At 44.0% G+C, this 26,050-nt stretch overlaps 1 protein-coding gene across 7 annotated transcripts in view; it reads right to left on the bottom strand.

Annotated features, from left to right (window-relative positions):
- ANKS1A (ankyrin repeat and sterile alpha motif domain containing 1A) overlaps nucleotides 1–26,050 on the bottom strand; it is a 187,332-nt gene that overhangs the window by 154,632 nt on the left and 6,650 nt on the right. Inside the window, exon 1 of one of the 7 annotated variants that reach the window (XM_053669093.1) lies at nucleotides 3,154–3,198. The exons of the other annotated variants lie outside the window; for them this stretch is intronic. The gene's annotated coding sequence lies outside the window, so the exon portion shown is untranslated. Of the gene's footprint in view, nucleotides 1–3,153; nucleotides 3,199–26,050 lie in introns of those variants that run through there. 7 annotated transcript variants of the gene reach the window in all.

Here is a 26,050-nt window from a genome sequence, read left to right as displayed (position 1 = left end):
AAGGAGAAGAAGACACCTACTCTAAAATCTTCGAGCAGGTGGAGGCAGGAAACAGTATCCACCAGGCGATGTGGCGACAGCTGAGGCCAAGAAAGAGACCTCACCTACCTTCAAAGGGCTTGGAGTCTATCTAAAAGAGGGCGGAAACGAGCACATGGGAAATTGCGATACAGCATCACGAGTGCAACGCCAGGAGTTACAGAGCAGACTCTGGGAGCACACAGAAAAGGCCCTCACATGCAGAATCAGACTTCCTGCAGGAAATGACATATAACAATGATAACCAAACTAACACTTATTGAGAAGCTACTATGCGCTGGGAACATTCTAAGTGCACTTGTGGATTACTTCCTATAATTCTCAGAAACACTGCGAGACAGCCACTATTATTACTGCCATTTTAAGGTGAGACAAAGAGGTTAAGAAACTTACCCGAGGCCACACATACCACTAGCAAGTGACAGAGCTGGGACTTGAACCCACAGAGCCTGCCTCCAGAGTCTAAGAACTTAACTACTATGTATTGCTTTTTCTAAGGTGAGGCCAGAAGCCGTCAAAAACTGAAGCATGGGAAGTTTTGTGTGCAAAGAGGGGTATGTGTACAGGTACAGATCCAAGCCAGCGCAGGGCCCAGGTTCCAGAGAACTGCAAATGGGCACTTAGTATTTGTTCAATGAAGTAACGCTGAGGCATCGGTGCAAAGCTAACAGTGAGCAATGAGGAAAGAGAAATGAGCCCCGCTGTAAAAGCCTCAGCCACAGTAAGGGGTTCTGGACTCAAGGACAAGCCACCAGCCTGAAAAGGAGCATTTAATTTTCCCTTCCAAACGGTCTCCTGGGGGAACCTGCCCAAGGGACTAACCTCCAACTGCACAAAGAACTAAGACATTACAGTGTATCAATCATAACTGATATTCATTCAGGATCAAGTTTTTTAAGGTTTATATAAAGTTCAAAATGTAACAGTACTTGTGAAACTCACATTTAATATGTCCTAGTTACATGGTGCGCCGTTAAAAAATATATATATACTTACAATCAACTTTCTCCCTTCGATAAACCAGAAAGCAACAGAATACTTTTAATGAGACTATAAAATTCACAACACCGATTTGGTGGCCATCTTTAAGGAGACCTTGAGACCAGGTGCTAATAAATGTGATGGCTTTTTGTGAAACTGGTCTAGAGATACTTCTGCTGCCTTCTTACCCCATCCTGATTTTTCTACACAGAGAGCACAGAGGCGCATTAAGGAATAAACCTGTTGGCAAAGTCTTTATCAGGCCTACAGCATCACCTTGTACAACAGTTAAAAAGCTTGCATTTAATAAGCACATACCATGTGCCAGGCACTACCCAAAATATCTTCATACACTGGAGATCCTCACAAGGACCCTATGAGGTAGGTAGGTACTATTATTATTCCCATTTTTGGAAGAAAACTGATGGGATTTTAAATAACTTACTGCTAAGCCGAAAGCTGGCGTTTGAACCCAGGTCCACGGGCTCCAAACCTGTATGTAGTCCTAAACACTACACACAAAATGGAATCGGCAATCCCAACCCACGTTTGCACAGAATTCAACATCCTTTGTCTGATTCTCAACCTGGAGGTGTTTCACACCCACAAACTCTCAAGGCTTTGACTTCAGTGATGGCCAAACTCAGTCTCTGGAAGGAACAAGAGGGATGGCTCTAGGGAAAGGACAAGAGGGTGGAATGAGACACAGAAAAAACCTTCCTAGAGAGAGGCTCAGGGAGAGAAAGGGGGGGGGGGGGGGATGTGTAGGTGTTACCAAGTCGGGGGAGGGGAGCTGATGACTGGAGGCGGCCTCTCCCTCTCTCAACTCCACAGTAGACGACTTCTGGCAATGAACTCCACTCCCAGATTTACCCTCGTGAACTGCTGTGACCCCGACCATGGCACAAACACCTAGAATTCCCTAAGCTGGGTGGCCACAAGGTGGAGAGGTAGGGTCCAGCTCGGCCGGGGACCCGGGGCCTAAGATCCAGAGAAGAGATGGGTGAGCCGGAAGGGGGTACAGAGCAGTCAGCAGTGGACTCGCGGGGACAGGACCCCCCACCCCTCCATCCAGCTGGAAGAAAGTGAAGAACCTCCACTCACAAAGATCTGTCATACCACCAAATTTGGGTTAGTTTAACTGACAAAGAGAGTGGCACAGGGCGGAATACCATTTTCTTTGCACTTTACTGTGAATTCTGTTACAAAAACTGATTCTCTAACATCAATTTGAATCCAGCTACACAGGGGTTATAGGAATTTTGATGGGTTATCTGGAACGTCTGGAGGCAGGGAAGCTTGGCTGGATGTAAAGAGAAGAGGTCACATAAATGAAAGGTACCGAGAGAAAACATCCCAGACGTCTAAATGCACGTCGGGTGAAACCTGCCTCCACAAACCTCACAGGAAAAACCCTCTCCACTCAGCCAAGGGCCACCACTCTCAGTGCCCTGTGGGGGCCCTCTGCCAGCCCAGGCAGGGAAAGCTGGGAGCAGGCTGCCCCGAAGGCCCCTTAGGACCTGCTACCTCCTCCCCCTTGCTTGTCTTCTGCCAGTGCAAACAGGACGCTGGCGGGCCTGCAGGGAGAAAGAGGGTTAGCGGTTAACCAAATAAAGGAATATGCAGGGAGTGTTTTATGTTGGCCCCCAAAGAGATGCCTGTGTCTCTAAGTGTAAAAGGAAGTGCCGTACCCCCCCCCCCTTAATTATTAGCAATTCTGCCTTATTATTCTCCATGGGAGACAGGAGGGCTACAGGGCACAGCTTTAATGAGGGGCACGGGCAGTGGAGGCGGCAGTGAGTGGCTGCTGCCTTAGATCCGGGACCAGCAGCAGGGTCTGCGGCAGGTGCTCCGTAAATGCTGAGTGGAAGACGGCGATGGAAGTACACTAAATGACTTAACAAAATTCCCCCAAACTCTGTCGCCCAACCACGTGGTGTTTCTGCCTTTATTTTTATGCAATGCAATTCCCAGCTGAGCCGCAAAGGAGAATAAGCCCTGCACAGATGGGATTCTGAACATTTGGAAACTTTTTTATTTTTAAGCGACATGGGACAGAGAATAATTCAGAGGAAGACTTCTACAAGAGACCAAATGAGGAAAATTTTCTTTAAAATGAGAAATCAGGCAAACCTGGCAATTCCGTTTTCATTCGCTGATGAAAATTTCTTAGACCTGAGTTCATCTCTGAGTCATTCTTCTTAAAATAGAGGCTTTATAGAAAGCATTTTAATTTTTCTTCCATAGCAGGCTCCACTGAGGACACAGAGGAAATGGCAGTCTCAATCCAAATAATTTCCTTTTCATGTTAGTTAACATTTTAACTCAGTTCAGTGGTATTTGTTGACAAGTGTACTGAAGTTGAGACTTTGGCCCCATCCTTCCATAAATTACCATGTCCAGGTTTTCTCCAATGTGTTAACTATGAAGCTGCAGACATGATGCTTCTTTATCCCCAAATTCTTATATTTTTTTAAAATAGGCTAACTCAATTTTTTTGTTGTCTTTTTTGCATAAAATTATGCGGTGGCCACAGCTGGAGCCCGTGTCCTCTGGGGCAGGTCTTTACAAGACGGTCCAGGAGTTCCTGACAGGGAGACTTCGAGAACACAGTTCTTTCCAGAGGTTGGGGGTGAGGGAGCTGCAGTCTTAAAGACGCATCGAAGGTGGCCTTGGCAGTTGCCCAGGGTGGCAGTGTAGTCGTCAATACCAGCCACCAGCAGCAGCAGCTTCCCAGGCCCAGGGGCCAAGATGCCGCAGGTGCCCCTGGGGGCAGGGATGAGGTGCACCAGCACAGAGCCACAGTGTCTGGTCACCTTGCAAGGGAGGGTGTGGGGCTTGCTGATCTCGCCCAGTAGCCTTGTCACACAGGGACAATGTAGAGATTGGCCAGGATGATGGCCCCATGAATGGCAGTGGCTACTTTTTTGGAGCATTTAACACCCAAAACAACACACCCACTACAGTCCCCAAAGGTAATGAATGGCTTGAACTGGGTCCTCGGCCAGTGGGTCTGCTTTTATACTGACATAATCTTCAAAACCTCATCCTCGAGGGATGCCCCCAGGAAAAAGTCAACGATCTCAGATTCCTTGATGGGCAGGAAGAAGAGATAAATCTCCTCCAGAGACTTGAACTTCAGGTCCTTGACCAGGTGGCTGGGTGTGATGACAGGAATCCAGTCCTGGTCCTTAGCCTTGCCTCCTCAGGGCCTGACCTCAAGCCCAGGTGCAGACACTAAACCTCCAACCTCCCCTTCCAGGGCCCCTGGGCTTCCAGGCCCTCCCACAGCAGCAGCCTTGCAGTGTTTTCTTAGAGAAGCAGCAGGAGGCCTTGGGTTGGCTACAAGGAAAATAGCTGTAGGCTGGAACCAAACACTTTCTCTGAGACACTGGAACAAAGAGAACAAGCCCACCTTTAACTAGGAACGAACCCTGAACAAAACAGACAGCCTCAGAGATTAGGGCTCAAGTACATGCCGGACCACCTCAAAATAAACATACAGCCAGCCTTTCCTTCCACTTCGTTATGGCATTTTCACCCACCAAGCTAAAGGGGGAGAAGGACTGCACCTCGCTCACAAAGAAACCTGCGTAGGTTTGACGATCCAAGACGTTAACAACTACAGGTCTATGTGTACAGGCAGCGCGTCCCCCCTTCCCCAGCTGCCTACAGCAGTTACTAAGTACCTGAGTATCTACTAAGCTCTAGGCCAGGGGTGTCCAACCCGCACCCCAGGATGGCTATGATCACGGCCTACCAAAATCATAAATTTGCTTAAAACTCTACTAAGTTTCCTTACTTAGATATGTACATTTTCCATATTAATGATCATAAATGTGGGACCTGCTCAACAATTTCAAAAGATTATCCAAAGGGCCGCTGCATAATTAGCGTTATTATGTGAGGACTTTTTTTCGTATCTGTGGCAGCAGATATCACAAAAATTATTCACGGACCTTTTTTTTGCTCATCAGTTTTCATGAGTGTTTATATACTTAACGTGCGGCCCAAGACAATGCTGCTTCTTCCAGTGTGGTGTGGAGACAACAAAAAGCTGGACACCCTGCTCCAGGCACCACCTCAGGGACAGGGAGAGGGCAAGCAAAACAGAGCCATGTGGCCTTGGACCTCACGGAAGGCACAGTGTGCTGGGGACGCACACGTCAAATGACCCCAGAGTGTGTGTACGGAGACAGCTGATACTTCCCACTGCAAATGGAAGGACCTTCTACATATGTGATACCCCAAAATTCCCTTTTAGAGTAAAATATCACCCCATTTTACAGCTGAAAAAAATGAGATACATTAAGTAATTCACCCAAGTTCATACAACTCTGCTTAGGCAGTGCCGCGAGGCCTCCAGCCTGCTCTCTCTAACCGCACACACCAGGCTCCCTCTGCACCTCCCTGCTGCCTCCAGGGCCCTCGGGCAATCGCAGGAAGAACAACTCCACACCCGCCCCGCTCCTGCACTCAGCGCCTTCCAAGGGCCCTCGTTCAGTGAGCACCGTCCTGGGCTCTGTGGTGCAATGTTCTAATGCTCTTCTCATTTTACCTGCAGGGAAATATTCCTTCCAGTGTTACAGAAACTGGAAAGAGTCAGAAATACAGGGAGCTCAAAGGCCTCTTTCAAAGAATAAACCTGAAATGTCTACCGAGCCCGGAAGACTTCCGGCTGCACAAGGCAATGGGCTGGCACATCAGCGTAGGGGTTTCCCACTCTGGCCAACTCAACGCTGCTGAATAGAGTTTTCAAAACTGTTTCCTCCCAGTCTCAGAAGACTCTTACTACCTGCCAGGCCAATTAGAAATCACGGGGAAGAGTGTCTTCCTGAAAACACTGCACAAATAAAATGGTGATGAGCGAATCGATCTCGGCTCATTAGGGGACTCGTTATGGTGACAAGTGATGAATCTTTTTGTTGAGCAAATTATCGGTCATTAATTAATTATGTTTAAATTTTGATTTTTTTATCCTCACTGGAAGCTATGTTTATTGATTTTAGAGAGGAAGAAAGAAGGAGAGAAAAAAGAGAGAGAGAGAGAGAGAAAGAAACATCGGATGGTTGCTTCCCATACGCACCTTGACTGAGGATTGAACCTACAACCTACGTATGTGCCCTGGTCAGAGACTGAACTCACCACCTTTGTGTGTACAGGACTATGCTCCAACCAACTGAGTCACCCACCCAGAGCAAATGTTGATGTTTTTTATTATATTTTCATAAACTGGCACAGTCTAAGAATCATTTGTATGACTTCTACAAAAAGTGCTCTGGGCAGATGCCATGCTTCCTGACCAATTAGTTTTAGACTCAAAGACCGTGTCACTTAGTCTTCCTTCACCAGTGAGTAGTTAAAGCCAAGAGGCCGAGGCTTTGGCTCAGCCACTATCATCACGTGGCACCTTAAAGAGGTCAGCTCTCTGCTCTGTGACTACTTGTTTGTGCTGTGGCACTGGAACAGTCTTGCTCCATTTTGCAGCAGGTGCTGAGGCCAAATGAGTTTACAGAGATAAATGTAAAAGGTATCATTTCAAGTTGAGATATTTTGTCATCTTTCTGTACCTGGTCCCTAGCACAGAGCAGAAACTCAGTAAATGTTTGAAAAAAAGACAAACATTCACCTCCGTAGAAGCTGACAGCATTCATGCAACACGGGAAAGAAAACCCACCATTTGGGGAACCAAACGCCGGGCCAGGTTAACCACGACAGGAACAGGCAACACACACTCAGCCGGCAGGACCACAAGAAAAGGTGCTGCACCTCACCACAGACAGTCAGTGCCTGTCACACAGAGACAAAGGGCAGGTCACACGTGTCACTCAAAACCAATGCTACTTCTCAATCCCTCCAAAACGTACTGGTTCTTTTCAATGGTCCTCTACCAACGATACCAAAGTATTCTTTCTAGTGCACTAGCCCTCTTCCTAACCGAAAATCGGCGCTGCCGCAGAAGGAGAAAGATCTATAAATGTCTACTAAACCCTTACTATTGCCAGGTGAGAGATGTTCAGTGATTGCAGTCTCTACTCCACTCAGATGTGTTGCCAGCTCCTTCTCAGAGGTGAAGAGGCCTCTCGCCCCCACACTGTGCTCTCCCAGGCCTGGGGAGGGGGGGCACACAGTCTCGAGGTCTAGAGCCCCACATTCCTGAAGACCCCAGACTCCCAGAATACCTGGAGTCAGGGGAAGCCCCGGGAGCTGCTCCGGGTTGAAGCAGGGTGGGGGGAGAATTGGGCTGGCCGCCCTGTCTCCGAGGGGCCCTACGACAGAGAGCCTAGACTGCTGCATTTCAACGCAGGGGCACGGAGCCTGCCCGTGCTGACACCCAGACCAGCTCAGACCACGTGGGGGACCCACAGGATGTGCTGACACGGATGCGAACCACACCTGCTGGAGGACGAAGAAATAAGTAAATGTGAAACTGGGAAAACCTGATTTGACCGTGCAGAAATTAACACTAATTACAGTCACTTCTGTGAACTGCTTACCTAATACCATGCGGCACACTAATGATCACGCACACCATCAAAGGTGTCAGATTAGCCTAAGAACGTCTGATTCATCACAACACTGAACCGAGGCCACACACGCTCAGCGTTCACAAACTGCTGCTCACCCAGCACGCTTGTTTTCTCGCAACCCAAAGTGAAAAGGAACACCCCTGGGTGCACTGGAACTTGCGCTGTAAAAGCCATTAACACTCCCTGGGCACATCCTGAAAACTGGAACAGCACAAGTAACAAGAAATTTGGAGTTGGGGTAGGAAGATGAATTTTGGCTGACAGGAGAGAAAAGCTTCCTTTCAGTATAAAGGGTGTGGCCGGGGTCACTTACTGACCATTCAGGGTTAAGACTCCAGACATAGCCAATCACAAGCTCGGGAGCTTGTTTTGCCTTTTGCAGAAGTTTCCAGCCCTATGCAAACGATTCTTGAGTTTCCTGAGGGAACAGTCTCATAGCTAAGGACCAAGGCTGTGAGGGAGGAAGTCCTGGGCACCTAGATAATAGCCCTGTAGCTTTAAGGGTCCTCCTCGCCACTATCCTGTGCAGACAGACAGAGCTTATTTCAGCAGCAGACCAGAGGTCAAAGCAAAGACAGGGTTAGCATTCAACTTCATAAAACACTAAGAATCAAATCCATACACCATTTGGCAGCACGTACTGGTCTGGCCTCTGCACACACCTCAGTGCACAAATACACTGACTGGAGAGCCTGAGGGAGTAAGAAGGCCTGTCCTGTCGGCTCTCCATTACCACGAGTTCCTCACAGTCGGAGGCTCAGTGTTCTCTACAGGACTGCCCGCGTGGAGATGTAGTTCTCACCACAATGAACAAGGGAAGATGAAAATAAACCAAAGACTGACTTATTTGCCTGATTTTAAAAAAGCTATCACACAACTCTAGGCCTTCGTCTTTAAACTGCACATCAAAATAAGTGATGAGACCGTTCAAAAGCAAACACTGCCCTTCTGCTAAAGAGGGAACAAAGTACCTCATTTCAGTTAAGACTTACAAAAATCCACTCTCTCACTTCACATTGTAAAACCCGATGTAAATCCTGTTCAGTCCTCGGGTAGACTGACCTCTGAACCGCAATCAACCCCCACCAGTCCCGTCCACGCCGCCTCCCAAACACCTGCCCAGTCCGGCCTCTGCTCCACACCCACTGGCCCCGGCCCTCATCATGTTGCACCCTAGTCGATCTCAACCCCTCTGACCCCGTTCCCCAAATCTGAGGTGACTTTTCAAAACTGCAAATCCACTGTATTTTTTAAATCCAACTCCTTAGCATGGGCGAGCAGTCTTGCCCCAGCCTGATACCCGGCTAACTCTCCCCGCACATGGCACCCTGCCGCCCGCGGTCATGTCAGGCAACGAGCTGCAGTTTTCTGAGGGCGCCTCGCTCGCCACACACCCAGCTGCACACACCACACTCTCTCCCGCTTACAGCCGCTCTCACTTGGCCTTCTCTGCCTGTACAGCTCCAACTGCTCACACTCCACTCCCACTTCACTTCCTCTAGAAGGAGCATTTCCCTCACACCCCTGGGGCTGCCCCCAGCTCGCATCCTGCCCCTTGAGCCCCCCGTTTCACAGCATTCATCTGTCTCCCTCGTGTGATCAGAGGACTGCGATGGAGGCCCCACTGGCTAGCACTGTGCCCGACACTCATTAAATGCAGAAACTGCCACTGTCCTTTTCAAGTCGGCACAACTCCCCCTCCTCTCTAAGAATTCAAAAGCATAGAAACGAGGGTTTGGTGTTAACTGTTGCTCTTAAGCCACCACGTAAACCACTGGGGGGGAGAAACCCTAAACGGTGACTTCACCATAATGATGATGATCATGGTAATGCTGGTTGTAGGCACAGAGCATGCTGCGAAAACAGATTCTGGAGTCAGTGAGGTACGGAATTGATTTTAGATAAGTCCAGGTCTTGTGGGAGAATTTATTTAAGTCTGGGAATGTGTCTAGTGTAGTGTTTGGCACATGGAGACCCATTCCTGCACCAACCCCAATGCACTGCATGGACCTGGGTGTATGGTGGAGAAAAGAAACATATTCCTACACGAAAGTCTATGGTGACAGAGGTCAGAACAGTAGTTACCTCAAGGAGGGACATTTTTGGCTGGGAGATGACACAAGAAAACCTTCTGGAGTGTTGAAAAGGTTCTATGTCTTGACCTTGGTGATGACTACACAGAGGTATACTGTTAAAAAGAAACAAGCCCAAAATGGAGTCAGTTTTGCTAAACCACACTTACCTATATGCAGTGTCAGCCTCTCCCAGGAATGAAATATTTATTTTTCAATTGTAGTTTACAGTCAACATTATTTTGTATTAGTTTTGGGTGTACAGCAGCATACTGGTTAGATGAGCACATACTTTATGAAGTGGCCCCCAAAATTTCAAGTACCCGCCTGGCGCTGTACATAGTTATTATAACATCAATGACGTGTGCGGCACTTCCCATCCCTGGGACTGTTTCACAGCTGCCAGTGTGCGCATCTCGATCCCTCCACCCTTTCACCCACCTTCCCGGCTCTGCTCCCCTCTGGCAACAGTCTGTTCTCTGCGTCTACCAGTCTGTTTCTGTTTTGTTGGGTTGTTAGGTTCTACATGTAAGTGAAATCGTATGGTATTGGTCTTTCTCTGACTTATTTCACTTAGCAATAATACCCTCTAGGTCACAGGCGGCAAACATGAGGCCTACAGCACCTTGTTTCTACCTGGCAGCAGCACCGACCTCCTTGCCCCTAGGTCAGAAGTAGTTACATTTATAGTCCTAAAACTGCAGTCAGCCCTTTGAAGGCAACGGTAAGGCTGATGTGGCCCCGGTGAAAATGAATCTGACACATGCTCTAGGTCCAGCCATGCTGTCACGAATAGTAAGACTGCATTCTTTTTTATGTGGCTAGTATTCCACTGTATATATGTACCATCACTTTTATATCCACTCATCTGCTGATGGACACTTGGGCTGCTTCCATTTTTGGCTATTGTAAATAGTGCTGCAATGAACACAGAAGTGCATATATTCTTTCAAATTAGTGTTTTGGGTTTCTTCAAATAAATCTCTGGCCATAAGGCAGTTCCATTTTTAATTTTTTGAGGAACCTCTGTACTGCTTTCCACGGTGGTTGCATCAGTCTGCACCCCCCCCCGACAATGCAAAAAGGGTTCCATTCTCTCCACATCTCACCAACACTAGTCTGTTGATTTACTGATGACAGCCATTGTGACAGGTACGAGGTGACATCTCACTGTGGTTCTAATTTGCATTTTTCTGATGATTAGTGACACTGAGCATCTTTTCGTGTATCTATCGGCCATCTGTATGTCTTCTTTGGAGAAATGTCTATTCTAAGACCACTATCTATTTTTTAATTGGCTTGTTTGCATTTCTGGTGTTGAGTTGTATGAGTTCTTAATTAAATTTTGGATATTAATCTGTTATTGGATGTATCATTATGGAATATCTTTTCCTACTCAGTAGACTGTCTTTTTGTTTTGCCAGTGGGTTTGTTTCGCTGTGCAAAAACTGTTTAGTTTGATGTGGTCCCATTTATTTTTTCTTTTGTTTCCCTTGCCCAAGGGGCTAGATCAGGAAAAAATATTGCTATGAGAAATGTCTGAGATTTTACTATGTTTTCTTCTAGGGTTTTTATGGTTTCCAGTCTAACCTTTAAGTCTTTAATCCATTCTGAATTTATTCTTATGTGTGACCTAAGAAGGTGGTCTAGTTTCATTTTTCTGCATGTGTCTGTCCAATCTCCCCAACACCATTTATTGAATAAAATATCTTTAGTCCAAGGTATGTTCTTGCCTCCTTTGTCAAATATTAATTATTATAAAAACATGGGTTTATTTTTGGGTTCTCTATTCTGTTCCATTGATCCACTGATCCACTTTTTATGCCAATACTATGCTGTTTTGATTACTATGGCCTTATATTGTAATTTGATGTCAAGCAGTGTGATTCCTCCAACTTTGTTCTTCTTTCTCAAGATCGCTGTGGCTCTCTGGGGTCTTTTGTGGCTCCATATACATTTTGGGAATATTTGTTCCAGTTCTGTGAAGTGACACCACTGGTATCCTGATTGAGTAGTATGACATTTTAATGACGTTAATTCTTCCTACCCACGAACACAGTACATGCCTCCACTTACTGGTATCTTCCTCAATTTCTTTCTTCAGTGTCTTATAATTTTCTTCATATACATCTTTTTCCAGGAGTGGAATTTTAAACCAATTGGTCTGGAATATCCTGGTCTGTATTAGTGACCAGGAAATTTCAGGTAATCTGCCTGACAGGATCTCCTACCTTCTCCCAAGGGAAAATGACCTTGCCTAAAATAATCTACTCTTTCAATTAACTTTCTTGTCCTCCCTGCCTATAAAAACCTTCCAATGCTGCAGACCTGAAACTAATATAATATTAAATGTCAAAAAAAATCCACAAAACTCACTCCTATTTTGCACAACTCCTTGGAGTCCCCTTCTAGTTACTAGATGGGACCTGCCCGATTCATGACACACTTAATTAAGCCAGGTCTTGAGAATTACTCAGCTGAATTTTGTTCTTTAACAATACATAGGTACCATGTATTGCTCTGTGCACTTACTATCCATGCACTCACTGTATGTAAATAATGTGACAGCAGTGACTCTTAGCTCTTGGGCCACAGTGGGTCAGCAAACACATTCGTACACCAGGCACTGGCAGTAGACAGAAGAAATGTCTCATATGCTTATTACGGTGTTTCCAGACTTCCGCCAGGATGGAGGCATAGGTGGAAGCACTGCACCTTCTCACACAACCAAGTTTAAAATACAGCGTCCCCAAGGTACAGAGAAACTACCATACATAATAAGACATTTAGACCAGTCTGAAAAGCTGCAACCTGAAAAAGGGCTCTCACCAGAACCCTGCCGTGCTAGCACCATGATTTTGGACTTCTCTTCCTCCAAAGCTCACCCATTTTATAGATTTGCACACTGAAAGAAGAGGATTTAAGTCACTTGCCTGAGGGCACAGAGCTTCTGAGAGCAAAAATATGGATTTGAACTCAGAAATGCTATGTCAAGCAAGTGATAGGTGCCTGAAGAACAAAAATACAAAACCATCTCCGTGGAGTTATAATACATGAAAACTGTCATGCCACAAAGAGATAACAAGGAAGAACAGAAAGTTTTATGTGAAGACCTGGAAGTGTGGAACTGCCTGGAAAGTGAAATGAAAGAATGCTGAAGACTCATGACTTGTTTTAAAATACAACTTTTTTTTCTGTAATAAAGAGAAGTCAAATGAAAAAATGACACATTTATTTCAGAGTATTACTAACTTCATAGTCCCTGTGTCATAACACATTGTCCCATCAACAAAACAAATACTCGAAGTACAACCACAATCCAATCGGGACTGAAACAGGTTTTGAAGTGATGTCTCTGTCTCTCTGTGTATCTGTGTCTGTGTGTCTGTCTCTCTCACCAAGAGATAAAATCTAAACTCAATCAAGTCAGCAACCAAGCTGGGACCCCCCACCTCACCACCTCCTTCGCTGCCCCTGGAGGCTTCACTCACTGCTCCACACTCAATGGGCCTTTCCCACTGAAGCTATCCCCCTCAGTCCCTAGCGGTTCCCTTTCCTCCTCCACACCAGCGTCCTATCAGCATGTGAATCTTTCTCCTTCTTCAAGGGCATGACTCAAGGCCTAATTCCTAGAGGTTTATATGGCAGGGGGAGGGGTCTCCAGACCACCCTAGACCATTACCATCCTTCTCTCCGCCGAATTCTTCTGGCACTATTTACATCTATGGCTAAAAGGCCGAGTATCTAAAAAGGTGCTTGGTCTTCCTCTGTACAAATATTAACAATGTTAGTTGGCTTTACTCTGTTCCAGCATTGCTTAAGTACTCTACTCGTTGTACTTGTTTAATTTCACTTGAGCTTATAGAGGAGCTACTATTCTTATAGATCAAGGAACTGAGACAAAGAAATTAAAGCAGTTGTCTATTATCTCTCAATTGGTAGGTGGCAAAAGCAATATTTGAACCCAGACAACTTGATTCCAGAGCCACTGTCCAAGGTCTTTAGTTTTTCTTTGGAATAACTTTAGGCTTACGATAGAGTTGCAAAGATGTGCAGAGTTTCTTTCACCATGCCTTTCACCCAGCATCCCTTGTGTCAGCATCTTACATCACCATGGTACACTGACCAAAACCTAGGAACTTAACACTAGTACAACACTGTTAACTAAACACAGGCTTTGTTCAGATTTCCCCAGGTTTTACACTCATGTCCTTTTTCTGTTGCAAGACTGCACATTACACCTAGTAGCCATAATTCCTTAGGCTCCAGTCAGTGACAGTTTCTCAGTCTTTCCTACTAGTCAGGAATCTTGTAGAATGACTTTGAATTTGAGCTGGTCTGTTTTCTCATGATTACACTGAGGTGATAGACTCTGGGGAAGAACACAAGAGGTCAAGCGCTCTTCTCAACACATCCTTTCAAGTAAGTTATATCAATGTAACTTATCACGGTGATGTTAACCTTGACCACTTGGTTAAAGTGGTGTCTGCCAGGTTCTTCCACTGTAAAGTTACTGCTTTTCCCTTTCCATATTCTATTATCTGCAAACCAGTCTCTAAATCCAGCCCACACTCAATAGGAGGGGAATTCAACTCCATCTCCTGAAGGGATTTGTTTGACTAATAATTTTGGGGGGAAGGAAATGCTTCGAGGCAAATACTGTTTCTCCTTAAACTTTCACCCACTAATTTTGGCCGTCACTGATAATCTTGCCTTTGGCTATCACTCCTGTGCAGTGCTAATGGCCATTTTCTATTCCCCTGGTTCCTTCTAAATTTATTAATTGGATTCTTCTGAAAGGAAGAGGTATCTCTTCTCCCCCACTTATGTCATTAACTCAAGGATATTTATTTTATTCTTTGGTTAATAATCCACTGCTATTCATTTTGTTGTTCAATTGTTCCAGCTTTAGCCACTGGAGCTCTTTCAGGGTTGGCTTCTATATTCTTTTGACATTCTGGGGTTTTTTTAATTTCCCTGTGTCAGTCCTGGATGCAACCATTTCTCTGAGGGGTTGATAAGGTCATTCATTGTTGCTCTAATCAAGTCAGTTTCTTAGGGAACTGACAGTTTGTATTCCTAAATCAACGCACAGCAATTAGGCACTAATCCATATCTGTTTATGAAAGCTCCAAGGGCTGAGGAAGCAACCGCTTGCACGCACTTATCCAGATGAGGGGACAGGCTTCCTCCTGTCCTGACTGACCCTTCTGGGCAAGGTATGTAAAAGGCCTCGTGCAGTTCCTGCTTCAGTCAGAGTAAGAATGCAGAAGCTCCTTTCCAGTCTGACTCCGCAGCCGCTTTAAGACATGCTAATAATGCACCTTCCTTAGGATTCCTATCAGGAAACACTACAAACACCGCCTTTTTTAATGAATGAGAAACAGGTGTCGGGAGTGAAAACATTCCCAAGTTCATACAACTGGAGGGTGGCTGAGGTGTACCAGGAGGAATGCCCCTGAGGGGCCTGCGGCTCCCCCACCCCCACCTTCCCCAGAGGGAGGTGCACTAAAGGAGGAAGGTTCCTGGGCGTTCTTTCCTTCACACTGATTTCTGTCTAACCCACACCCTCTTCCCTGCAGAGTTCAAACATGGAGAGACTAGAGGATAAAACTAAGAAACTTACGTTCTTTCCCGACTGCAGAATTAGGCCAAGCTAAAACTCTATGACAAAAAAGAACTTCAGGCTTTTCTTTAACTCAAAGATTTCATCCAAGTGTCTACACATCAAATAAAAGGCTAAAATAAAAATCAGTGAAGGAGAGAGACACAGGATTTAGACTTTCTTCCACTCAAACCCAGGTGACCACGTGAATCCAAAGACCAATCCTAAATTACAAGTATAAATACTAAGTGGGCAACGAAAAACAGAAAGGTTAAAACAGATGTAAATACAATCAAAACAAGAATAAAGTGCAGCAGGTTAATCCTACAGGTGTCAAACAGGTTAATCCTACAGGTGTCAAATTTTCACAAGTGCCAGCACCTGGTAATACGGAAGGAAGCCCAATGCCGCTTGACTCCTTGTGTGATGACACCAACCACCCATTATTTCATCACCAAGAGAAAAATCAGAAAATGCCTTTAGCAATAGAAAGTGCTGAATAAACATAGCAATAATGGTGGTTATTAGGTTATGACATAATAGTCACGTTTTTCAAAAACCCAGACTTTTGATCCGAACTCACAGCTTGACTCAATCCACCAGAAAATGTTTTCCCCCCCCACATGGTGATTTGACTTTTTAAAAATAATTTATTTATTTTTATTGATTATGCCATTACAGTTGTCCTATTCCCCCCTTCATTCCCTTCCACCCTACCTCCCCGTCCCCATTACCCCCCTTTAGTTTATGACCATGTGTCTCAAGTTCTTTAGATTCTATATTTCCCCTACTATTCTTTCCCCCCCCATCTATTTTCTATCTACTGTCTACGCTACTTATTTTCTGTACCTTCTCCCCCCTTCTCCTCCTCCCACTCCCCTGTTGCTAACCCTCCTTGAGATCTTCATTTCTATGTTTCCACTCCTGATCTAGCTGTCCTTTTAGTTTGCTTTCGTTTTAGGTGTGGTTGTTAATAACTGTGAGTTTGCTGTCCTTTCACTGTTCATGTTTCTTTAACTTTTTTCTTAGATAAGTCCCTTTAGCATTTCATATAATAAGGGCTTGGTGACGATGAACTCCTTGAATCTGATCTTATCTGAGAAGCACTTTATCTGTCCTTCCATTCTAAATGAAAGTTTTGCTGGATAGAGCAATCTTGGTTGTAGGTCGTTAAGATTTCATGACTTGGAATACCTCTTTCCAGCCCCTTCTTGCCTGTAAGGTCTCTTTTGAAAAATCAGCTGACAGTCTGATGGGAACTCCTTTGTGGGTGACTGTCCCCTTAGCTCTTGCTGCTTCTAGGATTCTCTCCTTCATTTTAATCTTGGCTAATGTAATGATGATGTGCCTTGGTGTGTTTCTTCTTGGGTCCAATTTCTTTGGGACTCTCTGAGCTTCCTGGATTTCCTGGAAGTCTATTTCCTTTGCCAGATTGGGGAAATTCTCCTTTATTATTTGTTCAAATAAGTTTTCCACTGGTGGCTGTGCCTTTCCCCCTTCTGGTACCCCTATAATTCGGATGTTGGAGCGTTTAAAGATGTCCTGGAGGTTCCTAAGACTCTCCTCATTTTTTTGAATTCTTGCTTCTTCACTCTTTTCTGTTTGGCCATTATTTGCTTTCTTCTGGTCCACTCCATTGATTTGAGTCCCAGTTTCCTCTTCATCGCTATTGGTTTCCTGTGCAATTCCATTCATTTCAATTAGTTTCGCCTTCATATATTTGTCTAATTTGTGGCTATAATCAACCAGTTCTGTGAGGATCCTGATCACCAGTGTTTTAAACTGTGCGTCTGAGAGTTTTGCTATTTCTTCATCGCTTAGATTTATAGGCTCTGGGGCTTTGAGATCTTCTTGAGCCATTTTTGGTCTGTTCGCGCCCTTTAAGTATGAGGAGGGGAACCTTGGACTCCCAGGTCGCTGGGTTGTGACGCTTATGTGGGGGCGTGGTCAGAGCGGGGAAATGGCGGCGCCCTCCCTGCTGCTTGCCCCGGGGACCCGCTGGGTCCCGGTCCAATCGCCCACTCCCTCGCTTGTCTATCCGCGCACAAACGCCCGACCACAGTCAACCCGCAGCCCTGCTGCTTCACTGTTTCCCCGCGGTCGCTTGCTTGGTTGCTCTCTCAGTCACTCACTAGGTCCAACCCTGTGCCTGGATTCTGCACGCCTGAGTCCGTCTGACCGAGACCTCCTGTGCAACCCCGCTCCACCAGCTGCTGGTTTCGCCCCTTACCGGTCAGGCTGAAGAATTTGTTGTTAACGGACTTCCGAAAAGTTCAATTTTCTGTGTTCTGGCTGTGTTTTCTGTTGCTAATATTTAGTTGTCTCTAAACTTGGTTGTGTGAGAAGGCACGGCATATCCACCTATGCCTCCATCTTGGCGGAAGTCCCTGATTTGACTTCTAAAGAAGAGGCTTAGGGCAAACTGGTTTATTACAATGACAACTAAGCCCCATAATTAGCTGACTGTAAAGCACCAATATTAAGATAAAAAAAGATGCGTTATAAGCAATAGGTTTTATCATTACAATGGGTCCCCCCCCACGAAATAAATATTGGGTTTAGCTTCTACTAGGTCATTTCATTAGTACCAGCAGCGTTACACAAGACCTAAATTACACAATTACATATTGTTCCTCTCAGCAAACAGATATTTTTAAGTGATTGTGAAACTCACGCAAAAGAATTAATATAAGTAAATATAATAAATATCTGCCAAATGAATGAGACGAAGCTAGAGTGAGCCGGGCCAGCCACTGTCAGTTCTCTGTGTGAATGGACGTGTAACCGACAAGAGTACATATCAGAGAGGTAAACGGAAGTGACACTAACTAAAGACAAAGAGTCTATCATGCTGGGTAAAGAAAAGCAGCTTTACTGTTTTGGTCAACAAAACATAATAGGTAAAACTACAGGAATCATAATTTCTTATGCACTCTTTCTTTATTTTTTTATTTATTTATTTTTTTAATATTTTATTTATTTGTCTTTAGAGGGGAAGGGAAGGAGAGAGGGAGAGAAACATCAATGTATGGTTGCCTTTCGTGCATCCCCTGCTGGGAACTAGCCTGCAGGAAACTGGTCTGCAACCTAGGCATGTGCCCTGACTGGGAATCGAACCGCGATTGTCTGGTTCGCAGGCCCGTGCTCAGCACTCTTTCTTTAAAAAACAAAAAAACAAAAAAACACCTGTTGAACTTTACAGTGAGGCAGTAAGTCCTGGATCATTTGCTTAAAAACCTCTTTGAAAGTCTGCTCTGGGTCTGCTAATGACAGCAAATGGGCTGTTGATAAGTGATGAGCAAGAGAACTATTCTCCAGCTAGGCCTTAAATGTACCATTATGGAGACAGCAATAGATTTAAAAATAACAAATCTGGAATCACTGCCAATTTCAACATCGGAGGTAATTTCATTTGTAGGTAAAAAGTAATAGAGCCATTCTATTACAGCTGAGCATACTAGACCCAAAGGTGTTTCCAGAAGTACTTAGCCAGAACACCATCTTCTCCTCACATTTCTCCTACCTGGGGACCCAGACACCTTTCTGGCAGCCACATCCCCATACCCTGTAAATGGCCTCTAAAGGCCTTGCAGATGGAAAACCTCAGTTGTGGGCCAGCCACTTAACCTCTTTGAATATCATCAGTAAAATGGGCATTAATACCTCTATCATTGGATTGTAGGGACTAAAGCACCAAGGATTAGGGAAAGTAACATTTCCTGTTGTCCCATAATCCCAGGCTTCAAGCTAGTTGGCCATCATTTGAACCAGCCAGGTAATACTCTCTGAAAATCATTTTATGGGCAAAGTAATTGTTCTCCGGAAAGGTAAAATTTGATTTAAACCACTAATGAGGGAGAAGGGGAGAGAACTGTAAAAAAGCAGAGTTAGTAGCAATTGTTAGAAATAACTTCAAATACACACACCTCTGGTTTTCTGCCAACTGTTTAGATTTACTTTCCGGGCAAAGCATTAGGGTCTCAAGAAGTGAAACCACCTCCCTCCCAAATGCACATGTTCATATCCACCTACAAGACAGTCTGTAGAACAATGAGCTGTTGTGAATTAACTTGTGAGCTCGGTACCTCAAATACTGCAATATGGGCAGGGCTTTGCCTCGACACGGAGTCGAGGCTGTAGGGAAACCTGAAGAAGCAAGAATCAGGCAGCTGGGTCCAGCTGCAACAAGAGTCGGTGCGCCCACTCCATCGGGCCAGACTGGAGGAAGACGAGGAACATGACACCGACAGTCACGAACAAAGCTCCTCTCCAGGCCCAGCAAAGAGCTAAAGACCTAAAAACAAACTCCAGAAAGTCTAAGAATCTTCCAGCAATTCAGATAAACAGCCCTGAATTGATCTGTTTTATAAGCTTTTCTGGTCATTTCACTTCTTATAAGTAGGTCTCCACCATATTTAAAAGGAAATAACTTGAGAAATGAATTGGTTTTAAGGGAACTGTAAAGAGAATCACAATGGGTGCTTACTCAGGTGACTGGAAAACAAAGTCAAGGTCTGTGATGTGGGTAGAAATCCCCTTTCAAGAAGGATTTTTCTAGGGTTAAACCAAATGTCATCTCCAAATAAACTAGCTTGTGTCTTCTAAATAGCTGGTACCTCAGGTAACATTACCACTTTTTCTACCTTTTCACAGGTAAGAATATAGTCTCCAATTTATTTATTTTTTATCATATTTTTCCATTGCCATTTATCCCCCTTATAGCCCCCCCTGCAAGTTTCCATTTTTTTTAAGTAAAATGTTTCTTTAAAAATTTACAAGCCTCTTGAAAATTTTTAAGCTTTCACTGTAACTGAAAAGAAGTGTAATTAGAAAATCTGTACATGTGCAAAGCTGAAAGTCACAAAATGCACAAAAGGATGGATGATCATAAAAATTATCTTCTTAATCCTAGTAAGCACAAGCACTTAATCATGCCTTTGAAATGCAAAACTTAATACTACTGACCCAATAGCAGTTAAAGCTCAGTAAATGCTGACTATTCCTACTTGTTTGTAGGACAACACTGAGAGCTCCTTTTCCATCACAGTAAAAGGCCTGCATGCAGCACACTGCTTCTGGTCACCTTCGGAAGGAGTAAGGGCGGTATGCAGCCCTGACAAGGGATGGGCCCCATCACAGGGAGGCAGAGCCCTGTGCACAAATCACGGTCCGTGTGATTCAATGGTGTTGAGAACTCTTTGGCACTAGGAAGGTGACGTGTTTTAAGACACACTTTCCTTTCTCAATAAATGAAGTTCAAATTAAAAAAAAAAATTCAGAGACTTCTGAAGGCATATTAATATGTACACTTATATTGTTTACATTGTTTATATAGTGTGTGTTATCCTGTGGACAGACTTGGGGTTATTATGAATAACACAGCTATTAAAATTTTTTAAAAAGAAAAATAAATAAACTTCAGTATATTTCTTGTGATAGAGTTGGATGTTGTCAATGCCTTATAGAGGCTGAAATCTCTCAGAAGTACAACAGGACCCTGACTGTCCTAATGACTGTGCAAAAGAGACAGATGGGTGGTCTTTGCGCTGCTCTGACCACATTTGAATGGACTCTAGAGGTAGGACGCGGGTGGCAAGGTAGGAGCACCCAGACCCATTCGTTTCCTACCCCCACTAAAAACACGTAAAACTAAGGGATAAAATATTACCTCCCCCCAAGCTTTCCTGTGTAGCTGATCTCCAAGCCAAGAAAAGAAGACACACAGGTGTCAAATAGAAACTCAAACTCAGAGTTGGGAGTGGGAGCTCCAAATGCAACAAATCAAAAATAACAATAAGGAGACAGAAAAATGTGCTTAGTACACTTAATGAAGGACAATTCAACTGGTTCTTCAATGCTTAGTAAAAAGTGTGCTACCATGAAACATATTCAGCCCTGGCTGAGGGTGTGGCTCAGTGGATTGAGTGTAGGCTGTGAACCAAAGGGTTGTCTGTTTGATTCCCAGCAAGGGCACATGCCCGGGCTGTAGGCCAGGTCCCCAGTAGGGGGCGCACGAGAGGCAACACACATTGGTATTTCTCTCCCTCTCTGTCTCCCTCCCTTCCCCTCTCTAAAAATAAATAAATAAAACCTTTTTTTAAAAAAAGGAAAACAAACATATTCACAGTAATGAATGAGACAACTCTGACGTGTCTACATCTTATATAAAGCTACTCCATAAAGCTCATAAAGCTGATGGGAAAACACCATTTCAAGTGGGTCTTCCATAAAACAAAAATTCAAAAAACAAAGTAAAATAAAATAATCAGAACCTAAGGAAATTTGATTACTCAAGTCCCTTCACCTATCGCCAACAGGAAACTTAAAAAAGAGAGAAAGAGAGAGATAACAAGCCAACTGAACTTCTCTACACTCTGAAGGTTGGAACGCTTACTTGATCTGCAAATGCCATGAACCAGCATGAACCTGGGGACTGAGTAGGAATATCACTCGGTTAAAACACACAAACACAAACAACATCACTTCATTATACATCAAATCAACTACTGTTTCATGGTAAAGAAAAATTGACAAAGTATAAATGTCTTGAAGAATACTTTTAAAAGGTTATTACTAATGTACAAATATATTTAAATAAATACGACTTCATAATATTATTTACAAAAAAACTCATTAGATATACCTGAAGACTATTTGATCTGAATATTGGTAAATAAGAGAAAAGAATCAAGCATTTATTTCATCTTTCCTGCACAAACTGTTCCTAGGATAACCAGTTCGTTCATAACAGGAGGTTTCTCTACAATTTCTTCCTAAAAAGTGTTCCAGTTAATAAGGAAAGAAGGTAAAATAGAAATCAAAATAACAGCATTTTGTTAAATCCTAGTTAAATCATGGATCTAGGCAGTGTTCACCAATGGCCACCACCGTCTCAAAAAAGACTAATAAGAAGGAAGGAATCCTACCCGAAAACCTGAATCTGAGTCAGCCGAAGTACCCAGATCTTATTTCCAGCTTACAGGAAATACAGGGGACAGATGGACATGTTAACGGATACCTGAGAGACACAATCAGCAAAACCTAGACTGTGGGAAATGGGGCAAATGACCTTTCTTACTCAACAAATAAACTGGAAAGAGTCCTGGCTGGTGTGGCTCAGCTGGTTGGAATGTCATCCCATACACCAAAAGGTCACAGGTTCAAACCTTGGTCGGAGCATATATCCAGATTGTAGGTTCAATCTGGTTGAAGTGCATACAGGAAGGCAACTAATCAGTGTTTCTGTCTCTCTCTCCCCACCTGCTTCCCCCTTCCCCTGTCCCCTCCACCTTCCTTTCTCTCTAGAACAGGGGTACCAAACTCATTTTCACCAGGGGCCGCATCTGCAGTTGCCGTCAAAGGGCTGACAGTAATTTTAGGACTGTATAAATGTAACTGCTCCTTAACAGTTAAGCAACAGCTTGGCACTGCCACTGGGTAGAAACAAGGTGCTGACCGGATAAAAAAAGGTGGAGGGCCGGGTTCGGCCCACAGGCCTTGTGTTTGTCACCTATGGTCTAGAACCAATGGAAAAATGACTTCGGGTAAAGATTATAAAAAAAAAAACAAAACCTAGGAAGAAAAAACATGACAGCAATGAAAGCCACGGATTTCAAGAGACTTAAGAGACAAACACACACAATGTGTGGACCCTGTTTGAGCACAGATTTGAACAAACTATAAAATATACAATATTTTTGACAATATGGAAAACATGAACCCCGACTAACTAGACATTTGCTAATTTTAAAGAACTGCCATTTTTAAGTGTGATAATGGTATGGTGAATATTTTTTACAGCATCCTTATCTTTCAAAGATACATACATAAATAATATATAGGATTTTCTTCAAAATAACCAAGGTAAGAGGGGGTGATAAAAAGAAACAGAATTGGCCATAAGCTAGTAATCGTTTTATGGGTTTATAGGGTATGTAAGGATGCATTATTTTGTTATCTCGACTTCTGTATGTTTGAAATTTCCCACAATAAAACTAGAACTACAAAAGAAATTGGTTTTGACTCACTGCACTTGGCGCAAACATGCTGCTCCACACGTCTGTATGACTAATAGCCCACTTTCCAACATCTGCCTCTCAAGAGGGACCCAAGAGGCCCCAACCAGACCATTAAAAATCCTGGGTCTGTACAAAGCTAACTTTCTAAATATAAGTAGCATTTAGCAGCCGTAGATCAGTACATTACTTTCCAACCAAAGGGCCCAAGAGATGTAAGGGGCCTTCGGGTTATTATGAGACCTCGAGTTCAACTGCACATGTGTTGGTTGATTGGCAATGGTCGAATACTCAAATCACACCTACTCTCCTACTGAGTATACAAAATGTCACAAGCGTGAGTGAACAAAAACTGATCTATAAGGATGTCTATCACAGTGCTGCTCCAATACAAAAGAAATTCAAAACAAACTCATGTCTAATGGCAAGGAGGGAATAAATAAATTACAGTTCATACATACTGTGGAATACCACTTACCCATTTACAATGAGGTTGAAGAAAATAAGAAATAATAGGAAAGTATTCACAATATATCAAGTAAACACGTGAGACAAAGTATGTACAGAATAATGTCATTTGGGTTTTTTTTAAGTTTGCATTAAAAAAGACCAAAGTATGTACCTCAAAATTACAACGGTAATTTCTTTAGGTGGTGGCATTATAGATGATTTTATTTTCTTCTTTGTGTTTTTAATTGTCTTGCAATTTTTTCTATAGTAAAGGTAGAGATCCGTATTCCTTTATCTACAACTCAGAAATTCGAAAGGCATTTTCAAAAGTTAGTGGCAAACCCATTTAGGTACAAACCCTGACCTGAGGGGGTATGGGGCTGCTCCACATTTATCCCACTTACTGTGAAACTTACAGATTTCCCCGCAGCAAATGTGTCTCAGGTGCTGCTGCAGATCCCACTGGGGGCTCAACAGTGCCCTCCAATGAAGATCCTGAATTCCGAACCCCAAAGTTTTGGACAAGAAATTGTGGACCTGTACCAGTTTGTAACTTTGCCACCATTAACATTTTTAGGGATTCATATTTGAAAAGGTTGGGAGCCTGTGCTACCAATTATTATAAATTTTAAAATGGCCACATCAATAAAAAAAATATTTCCTTAAGCCCTGGCTGGTGTGGCTCAGTGGATGGAACACACCGGCCTGCAAACCAAAGGGTCGCTGGTTCCATTCCCAGTCAGGGCACGTGCCTGGGTTGCATGCAGGACTGGTCCCCAGTTGGGGGCATGCAAGAGGCAACCACACATTGATGTTTCTCTCCTCTTTCTCTCTCCCTTCCCCTCTCTCTAAAAATAAATAAATATAATCTCAAACAAAAATGTCCTTAACAGACAGCATTATCATTCTGGAACCATCGACGGTAGCAGGCATTCTGCGCCATCAGGCGACTGGCAGCTGAGGTTCGCCAAACCAGACATTACGTGTCATATACACTTTAGCTCCTGTGATTCGGCTTCAGGAGGTGCGTACTCTCCCAGGCCCGGCACAAATAAAGACACGGGTACTCAGAGCGGTTCTAGAACTTGCCTAAGTCACAAGGCAGAGCTGGGATAAAACCTGACCCCTCGCAGCCATGTTAAGTAACCAAATAAGCAAGCGAGTGGGGGCAGTTCTGCTTCCTGGGTCACGGACACCGTTTTTAATAGTGGTAATGACATCCCAAGTAATGCAGAGACACTGACTTTTGTTTTAAAAGCTATTTTGATTTGTAAACTAAATAAACTTGATCTACAAATTACTGAGAAAGGATAAATATTGAGCCGCACCATATAATTTCTAGTATTACTACCATTAACTCTAACCACACCAAAGTTATTTGAAGATATTCTATGAATATAATGATACAATTTTCTATACCACAGAAAATCTCCCTGTCATCTTTGGGAAATCAGTGTGGGGAACACTTTCTGAGGGCCCCCTAGAAAAGCCAAGGTCTGGCCCACAGGACAGCCTGACATTTCAAAGAACAAACTCTCCACTATCTCCTTTTGGGACTTCCTTGGTGTCTCTGGACTATAAAACCCAGTAATTTACTTTCCCTACTGAAGATTAAGGCAGAAATGGCCTTGACTTCCTTTTTGCAAACCAAAATTCACAGCTCTCTCGGGTGAACAAACCAAGGCGGGAAGCTGGAAAGGGGAGATCCTTCTGAAGGGATTTTTCTGGCCAAGGACGCAACTTTCACTGGGACCATAACCTCCCAGGACAAGTGCGCATGCTGAAGCTCACTAGATACAAATCAATTTCCTCAAACCACAAAACTGCTTCACTGTTTCCTGTCTCTAATTTTTGTAACTAAGACAGTAAAAACTCAACTTCAAATGGAGAATACAGAAACAGGGAGATCTCTGACTAACCCAACTTCCGCTAAATTATCTCTTACTACAAGGAGATCCCTTCCTCAGTTTCGATTAGGCACTTCCTAGACTTTCAGTTATAAAATAACCACAATGAAGTTATTTCCAGGCATGTCGTCTGTTTTTCTTTTGTTTTCTGCTCTAGAGAAAGCGAAAATGTACAAAAATTCCAAAGTTAAGGACAAGGGCTACCATCCCAATAAAATAATACTTAAAGGAAGTATTTTAAGAAGCTCTTCAAAAACGATTTGAATGAAGTAAGGCAGTTGAGTGGGAGACCCGGAAACTGCTATCCCAACGCGCCGCAGGGCTGTGCTCCGTTGTTCCCGTTTTCTCCTCCAAGGGCGGGAACTCGCGGCGGCCGAGCCCACCAGGTCCTGCTTCTGCCGGCTCCCCCTCCGCGGTCCTTACACGGTCCACGGTGCCCTCTTCCTCAGGA

Source organism: Artibeus jamaicensis, unplaced genomic scaffold, assembly GCF_021234435.1.
Source record: "Artibeus jamaicensis isolate MK-2021 breed Jamaican fruit bat unplaced genomic scaffold, CSHL_Jam_final contig_1539, whole genome shotgun sequence".
In the NCBI taxonomy this organism is placed as follows: Eukaryota; Metazoa; Chordata; class Mammalia; order Chiroptera; family Phyllostomidae; genus Artibeus; species Artibeus jamaicensis.
The sequence above is the reverse complement of the archived record's forward strand: the minus strand, read 5'-3'. Positions and strand labels throughout refer to the sequence as shown.